Source organism: Scophthalmus maximus, chromosome 9, assembly GCF_022379125.1.
Source record: "Scophthalmus maximus strain ysfricsl-2021 chromosome 9, ASM2237912v1, whole genome shotgun sequence".
Lineage (NCBI taxonomy): Eukaryota > Metazoa > Chordata > Actinopteri > Pleuronectiformes > Scophthalmidae > Scophthalmus > Scophthalmus maximus.
In genome coordinates, this window is record NC_061523.1 from 21940657 (window position 1) to 21948604 (window position 7948).

Below are 7948 nucleotides of genomic sequence, written 5' to 3' on the forward strand. Positions count from 1 at the left end.
TCTTGTGACACTTGAAATGTACCTTTGGGTTATTTTGGCAACCTCTCATCTATATCATATATAAGATGTGCAAACATCTTTCAATAAAAATGTCAAAGAAAGTGTTACACTTCCAGTTTTTATCTTCTTGTGTGATAGATACATCACTCACAGATGCATATCAGATGAAAGCCTGCACTGGTGATTAGACTGATGTGTAACAGAAGTCAACATAATCAGTCTTGTGTGTTGCTGAAGTGTCTTTGAGTTTTGGGGGATACGGATCTTTGTCATTTATATCTCTTATCCGTCTCTATGAGCAGATATTCCTTTAAAAAACGACCTTAAAAAGAACGCACTTGGCTCCGTTGGCTCGACTGCAGTCGTATAATCACAACACGCTGCCTTCGGGTCTGGCCTGTGATCCGCGTTGCGTGTCATCTGCGTCTCTTCAAGTGATCAAACGAACCGTTTCCTTTATTCGATATAAAAGCGTGTTTGTTAGGGGGAAGATACGGAGATCAAAAGATGCCAAGATTTCGGACCTGCAGTCAGACATGGGCGTACCTGTTGTCTGGTCGTACTCCTCGGCCACAGCTGGTAAGTGCGGAGGTTTGGCGAGGACAACCAGGCCAGTGCACACATTTCCCCACTAATGGAGAATTTGTGAGCGAGAGCCCTTTAATTTCCCGATGTAGTGGGCGGATCAAAGATACGGTGTGATTAAAGGAGAACTAAAGCACGCCGCTCCACGTGAAGGAAGTGGACGAGGAATTCTTTCAGAAGCTTGTTTTTTTTGTTTGTTGTTGTCCTATGTAGTCACGCTCTTTGAGGACATGGGTCAAATTGAAACGAGGGATTTAATATCTAAACTCAATCCTCTGCTAATAGAGCTGCTGTTACACCGACAGCTAATTGAGTCCTTTGTACTTTATGGACTTCTCAGCGGGCTCAAACCACCAGCAGCCCTAACAACGCTATGTAATGGCTTGTGATTGTTTCCCGTTCTGTCAGTCGCGTTGTGCAAATGAACAAATCTCTGCCGCAGACCGAGGAAATGAGGCCGAAGGCCGAACATCTAGACGGCATTTTAAGAGCACGCAACTCCAGAAGAGAATTCAAGAATTGAACATGTAAGAGAGATTTCTTAGAGACAAGCAAAAAAAAACCCTAAAAGAAGTATATAAAAAATACCAACTGTTGTCATTTTGGTGCTGTCCACAGGTTTGTCGTGGGAACCTCCGCCCCCTCCCTCAAGGTGGAGACCCCTGTACACCAGGTTCTTGCATCATTGTTTCTCAAATCCATAAAAAACATTATTTGACTTTTCTTGTAACCATCACATTCCTCGTCGCCTCACCACTGAACCCATCGAGCCGCATGGTTATCAATATATCTACCGTCTACCGTCTCATCTGGATTTGCTTGTCAGAAGACCCCACAGGGCACGAATGAGCCCCGTGCTCTACAGTTACTCACCTCACATACATAGTTTCCTCACTTATACTTCGATAACATCACAGGTGTGAGTTGCATCTACTTCCTGTTCCTCTCTGATTTCTCGCTCGGGGAAAGGAGTTGGTCATATTGCAAATTGCCGGCCTTTACTGGCAATGAGAATTACATGCATTAAAGTAATTGACTCCAATGTAATTAAAGTTGCATTCCTGTTTAATCAAAGGTCCCGAATCGCTGCTGCTGCTGCCGCGAGAACTTTGATAACACAGAGGAGGCAGTGTGCTGAAAATGGGCCGAATCTTCTGGAATGGGCGCTGACTTATTTGTAGGTGGTCTAATCATCTCAGCTCCTCACCCAGACCCATCTTCATCGGCTTTTATTCCCCCCCCCCCCCCCACAGTGACATCATTTGAGTCTGTGACGAACACACCGCACACACACACAGACACACACACACACACACACACACACCTCGCATATGTGGTGCTGCTGACCCAAGAAGACAAATCAGAACAGCCTCGGGCCTCGGCCTGCCCAACCAAAGAGGTGAGGTCATCCGACAGAACCTCATTTTCCCTCAAATTGCACCTCTGATCAGCGCGGTGTTTCCTGCAACAATTACACTGACCCCAAGTCCTCATTAGCAAATAGTGTGGAGGAGGGAGGAGAATTTAAAAAAAAGAAGGACAAAGACCACTTGGTTTGTGAGGAGCATGATGTTTGGTTCAGAGAGAGGGGTATTTGTGATTTTTTTCTTTCTAACCCTACTCTTTTATCTCCCGTCATGTCTTGGGGCTTCTTCTCCACATCACCGTTTGATTAGTGAATCCCGGGTTCTGCATCATGTGCTGGGAGTCTGAGGAGGAGAGCGCTCCGCGGTAATGCAGAGGTCACGGTGCTGCGTCCCTCACAAGAAGCCTGTCTGAGTTCCTGATAAATGGATTGACTCATTCCGAGAGGAGAATTCTGCCATTTCAAAAGGAGAAAAGAAGACATGAAAGTGAAGCTCTTTAGGTTGTTAATTATGAGGGTTGAATTACCTGCAGCATTTATTTTTCTTTCCTGGTTTATTAGTTCGTGACATGTAAATTTATATTGCAGTTAATCACTACAACTCTGACAACATGCTGCAAAAGCTTTGCATCCAATTAGAGGGCTCATATTTCTCCTTAATATATTCACTCACCAAGACAATGACTCATATAAAGACAATATGCACCTGGCACGTTTGAGGTCACATACAGGACAACTGTTAATGTATTATTTTGTAGCTGTATATAGCTCCATGATTATGGCAAATCTTGGTCTGTGGTGCCACCTATGAAATCCAGACTGGAATATCTCAACAACTATTGGATGATTTGATAGAGATGTTTATGGTTTCTACAGGATCCAACAAAGTGGTGGTTGATCTCTCGGTTTAGTGCCATAGATTTGATTCGCCCAGAGATTGACAACTTCAATATCCATTCTATTCGGCATTTGTTATGAATGCCAATGGCTGTTTCTATCATGTCTCATCTTAAAATATCTTAAAGAATTTGGCGATCCCCCTCCAGAGGTTCACATTTGTGGATTTGAGTCAAACACCTTGACAACCTTCGGATGAATGGGCCCAAAAATTCCTCACAAACTCTTGTTACATTGGTAATCCTCGTTACTCTGTCCACTACTTTGGTTTCTGACGCCACCCGTTGGTTTGTGAGCTGCCGTTTTGAAGCCTTGAATTTCGCATTTTGACCAGCGCCACGTTTGTTTTTTGGCACTGATTGGATGAACCAGCGGTCACGCTGTATCCACGCTACGGTATACATTGGCTATTGTCTATTGTCTATTTGACTCCAAATGGACCATAATTTACTAAATGAAAATCATGCGGTATTGAAGAAGACTTGAAACTAGAGATTGGACCATAAACTAATCAGGAAAATGTTTACTGACGTTATAAATCAAGTGAGAAGTAGAGTCAATTTCTCATAGACTTCTGTAGAAACATGGAGTGGAGTCGCCCTCTGCTGGGGAATCCAGAGAATACAGGCTTCAGGCGCTTCCGCATTGGCTTAATTTTCCGAACTTGGTGACTATACGTCCATTTTTATATACAGTATGCTTAATACATGTAAATCTAATGGCCCTGCAGCTGCACCAAATGCTAACATGTTAGCATGCTTGTACTTTATGATATTCAAAATAATCACTAAATAACATCCATTTTGAGTCTTATTATTTTCAATAAATCTTGAAGACATATTTTTGCTCTAATCTCAGACAGAAAATCCGTCGGTATCTCAAAATAATGACCATCCCTCTGTTTTTTCATATGCTCAAACACGCTTGTTCCGTCTCACCCACTTCTTGTTTGCAGAAATATATATGTACAGTTTCGGGCGATGCAAGAACCTGATTCATCCTCAAAACACGGGGGCCCGCCGAGCAAGAGCTGGAAACTGTCGTAATTCATTCATGCTGCTGCAGGCCAAACCGCTCCCACTTGAGTCGGTTTGATCTACGAGTGTCCGCGAGCCCCAGACACATGTAAATGTACACCAAACTAATTGGTGCAGCAACAGTCAGGGGGTTTTAAATCAGCACTTGTATCACCTGTTCCCTGGAACCAGAGGGAGGGAGAGAAGAGAAACACCTTTGCTGATTACTCCGTGATTTGTTTCACTTTTCTCAGGTTCACATCTGTATGACTTTGTGCTTTGGTCTGATCTTTGCTCTGAATTACTACATTTTGAGATGCATTTTAGGTCAATATGTTCATAAAATATGAGCTTTTAAAAACGTTCCCGTTTTCGTAGAGCTGCTGGAAGGAGAAGACAGTGATGAACCCCCCGCTCACCAGGAAAACTGAGCACGTCCAAAACCGTTACATGTGCAACCTGGAACAAATGTTTATGCAGCTTTTGACAAAAGCAATTGATGGAAATGTTTCGTTGTTCGTAAAGACGCCAAAAGGATGTCTTTTCTAAGACCATGATAACTGTCCACCTGTTATTCTTCTCACCATTCTTCGACTCTACGTCTTCAGCTGGTTCCCTTTATTCTCCACCACAACAAATTCAGAGTAACCTCCATCTTTAACTCACGATTCGGGAATCAATTAATTTCTCCGACCTACCATCCAGCAGCAACTGACAAAACAGTTCTGACATTCAAAATGTTTTCGCCGTTCTCATTACTGCCCCATTGTTCGTCGCCTCGCACCGTATCAAGAAAAGTAAAAAAAGCTGTCCAACAGCGTGCTTTCATTTATCTTTACTGACATGGCAACTGTCATGTCCCTAAAAATGGGTGGGGATGGATTAAAAATTTGACCCGTGCTTAACAAAATATTAGCATATTTCTGTAGTGACCTTGCGCCGGCTGCTACGCCTGTCAACGGCAAGTAGAAACTCTCCGCTTGTTTGGATGACGGCGAATCCGAGGCCCGCGCCGCCCTCTTTGATGTGCAAACTTTGTGCTAGCTTCGCAGAAACGGCTAATGCAGCCCATACCTGAACTTCACCTGAAGGCAATGCATACAAATTATCATGAGGGAGCAGTACAGAGAGGAACAGCCACGGGGTTGTGCCGGAGATTTTTCGAACGCTCCCTTGGTCAGTTGAGCTGTCACATCAAAGGGCCGCGCGCCGCGTGCGCACGGTGCACTTCTGTCCAACTCAGCCGGCGCGGCGGTGATATACGCCGCGAACTCTCAACTTGACCTCCGCTCTCCTCTCCGTAGCGCTGCGTCGCAGAGGGAGAAGAACTCAGTGCTAACATGCCGGTGGCGCAGATGGTGACTGTTTTGCCTCTGCTAGGTCTACAAGTCACCAGATCACAGACGTGCACATTTAAAGACGATCCGACAGCAGGGATCAACATGTGTGCAAATATATAATTTAACTAGAATGGCACTCCGCCGAAGCCAAACAATCCTACACATGGCTGTGTAGTTCTTAAAGTAAAGATATAAAAGAAAAGAAACAATATTTATTTGGGATAAAAGATATAGTCCCAATCAGTGGAAAATAAGGAGCCGTGCATTATTCATTAGTCAATGGGCCTTAAATCTGTATTCTCTCAAATGGCCAGCAGGGGGCGACTCCACTGGTTGTAAAAAAAAACAAAAAACTGTTTTTCTATGACGTCGTTGAGAAAATGGCTCCTCACTTGATTCATAACGTCGGCAAACATTTTCCTGAGGAGTTCATGGTTCAATCTCTAGTTTCTTCAATACAGCCGGATTTTTTCATTTTGAGTCAATATAGAAAATAAAGCACCGTATGCATTGAGGCGCGGGTAAAGCGTAATTCACATCTGGTACCGTCCAGTGGGTGCATGGTTGCAGGTGACGTAGGTGGACGTGCAGTGGACGAGCTCTCAGCCAGGCTCCGCCCCCTGCTCCTCCAAATATGGTTACTAGTTTTTAAAAGAAACAAGATGGCGCTTGTTGCAAAATTTGATGGGTTCTTCCCTAAAGCCAGTTCCGTGAAAATTGCTGAAGTAGTGTTTGCGTAATCCTACTACTACAAATAAACCAACAAACACACCCGGGTGAAAACACAACCTCCTTGGCGGAGGCAACACGAGTAATGAAACGGCTAGTTCTGTACGAAATCTGTTTGTCCAACGCGATCACGCCAATACTGTTGTCACTGTCTCTCCTCACACAGCCCAGCATGAAAACACTTCCCTCATCAGCTCCCGTCCTCCATCTTGTCTGTAAACAGTGATTATGGGGAAAGGTGTGTTATCCTCACCGGTGTATGTCGGTGACCTTTGCTTCATGCCAAGACTCTCCGAAGAAGTTTCTAATCCCAGTATGCAGTCGGGAATTCGTGCAGCAACACATCACACTGCGGATTGAAAGGCAGACAAAAGTATTTATAGTTTATTATGTCTGAGGCCCTGAACTCTCCTGTTAGTCACTCTGTTTTTGTAAGCTCTTCTCCAGGGCCAAACATACCTGGCTGCTACCAAACATAGGCTGGCAAGTGTCCGACAACTCCCGGCAAGACTTCTCCTCCCGCATTGCTTTGCCTTGACAGCGCCAACGGTCTCGAAGTGGAACAATAGAAAATGTCCAAATGAGTTGTCACAGTCAAAAGCATGGGCCATGTTTCAGTCAGTCATCGCGCGTAACCTTAGTCCTACGTGGCGAGCCGACACCACTTCTCCTTTTTCTCTTGCTTTGGGTTTAAATTGTTTTCTATCCCTCTCTGTGCGGATGACACATCGGTTGACTGGTGCGCTGATCCCGGTGCCTCGCACACATGCTCGTGCTTGCTCCCCCGACACACGCTGGAGCCCGAGTTTGGACGGTTGGTGCTGTCACTGCAGACACCTGAACTAAAAAAAAAAATGGTGCAAATAGTTTGCAGGCAGATATGTGCTGGCTCGTCGGCGCGGCTCTTGTGGTGCAACGAGTGGCAACTGACGGAAGGAGAGTAGAACGCTCCCACACAAAAATAGACAAGAGAAGTGCGTCCGTGCACGTGCACGCGCACACGCGCACACACACACACACAAGCGAATGCATGTGCGAGTCTGACACATCTCGAGGATTCTCAACGACAGCGGAGATTTTTGTGGAGGACAAAAAAATCGAATACACGCAGGTTTGATCGTGCAATCATATAAATATATGCTATTTATCCCTGTGATCATAATTTTGGGGCGTTTATGTTTTCTTTAGATTTCCTGTTATTTTTTTAAACACTACAGCTATTGTGGTTATTGTGGCTATCGCAAACTACCAACAACCATTAACAACCAGCGTTGGCCAAGTTAGTCAATCACTTTAATCATATTATTAATTGGTAAAGTAATGGCATCGCTTAGGGTTACTTAACGATGACTTCATATTCAACAACAATAACAGTTGCATTACATGTTGCATCACTTATTTTAAGGAGCGCAGCTACATTAGAGATACTTTTCAACAACTTACAAGCCTCTAAACTTGCACACTAGAGAAGAATGAAAAAATAACTGTAGGAAAGAATGAAGCTTCATTAATGTATTTGAAAATGTTTGAAATGTGTTTTTTTATCTTACATTGTGTCCTGTGCTCATTCTTTTTCATTCTCTTTACTCTCTTCATTTAATACAAATCTTAAACTACTTCACTCATTAACTCATTAATTATTCAAGTATTCAATCTAATAATTTGGAATAAGTTTACTCTTGTTTTAAAGAACCGACCCGACCGTGTACTGTATGTACGTTGAGATTACAGCTGTACTGTAATTAAACGCTACGCGGCGACGAAGAACTGTTTCCCAGCTCTGTTGTGACGACGGTCGTCCTGTTGTTCTCCCTTCAGATGGGGAAAAATCAGTCGTCGGGCTTTCAGAGGAATCACACTTCCGCAAAACCTGGCAGCGCCGAGCGCGGGGTGACGGTCTCGACATCAACATCGACCCGCCAGAGAACAAACGCTCGCAGGACACGGGGAAGGGAAGACGATATCCCGTGCCACCCAAGGACCGTAACAAATGACTCAACATTTCTGAGCATCAA

The 7948-nt window shown here is 44.3% G+C and overlaps 2 long non-coding RNA genes across 2 annotated transcripts; one reads left to right on the forward strand and one right to left on the reverse strand.

The window, feature by feature from the left end:
* Positions 1–1622, forward strand: LOC124850521. The gene is made up of 3 exons (XR_007031457.1): positions 1–579; positions 1028–1112; positions 1204–1622. It is a non-coding gene; the product is annotated as an uncharacterized LOC124850521 (long non-coding RNA).
* Positions 1623–2266: 644 nt separating this feature from the next.
* LOC118319887 lies at positions 2267–6712 on the reverse strand. The gene is made up of 3 exons (XR_004796149.2): positions 6393–6712; positions 6187–6282; positions 2267–2404 (listed from the first exon to the last, which is right to left on the reverse strand). It is a non-coding gene; the product is annotated as an uncharacterized LOC118319887 (long non-coding RNA).
* Positions 6713–7948: the final 1236 nt, after the last annotated feature.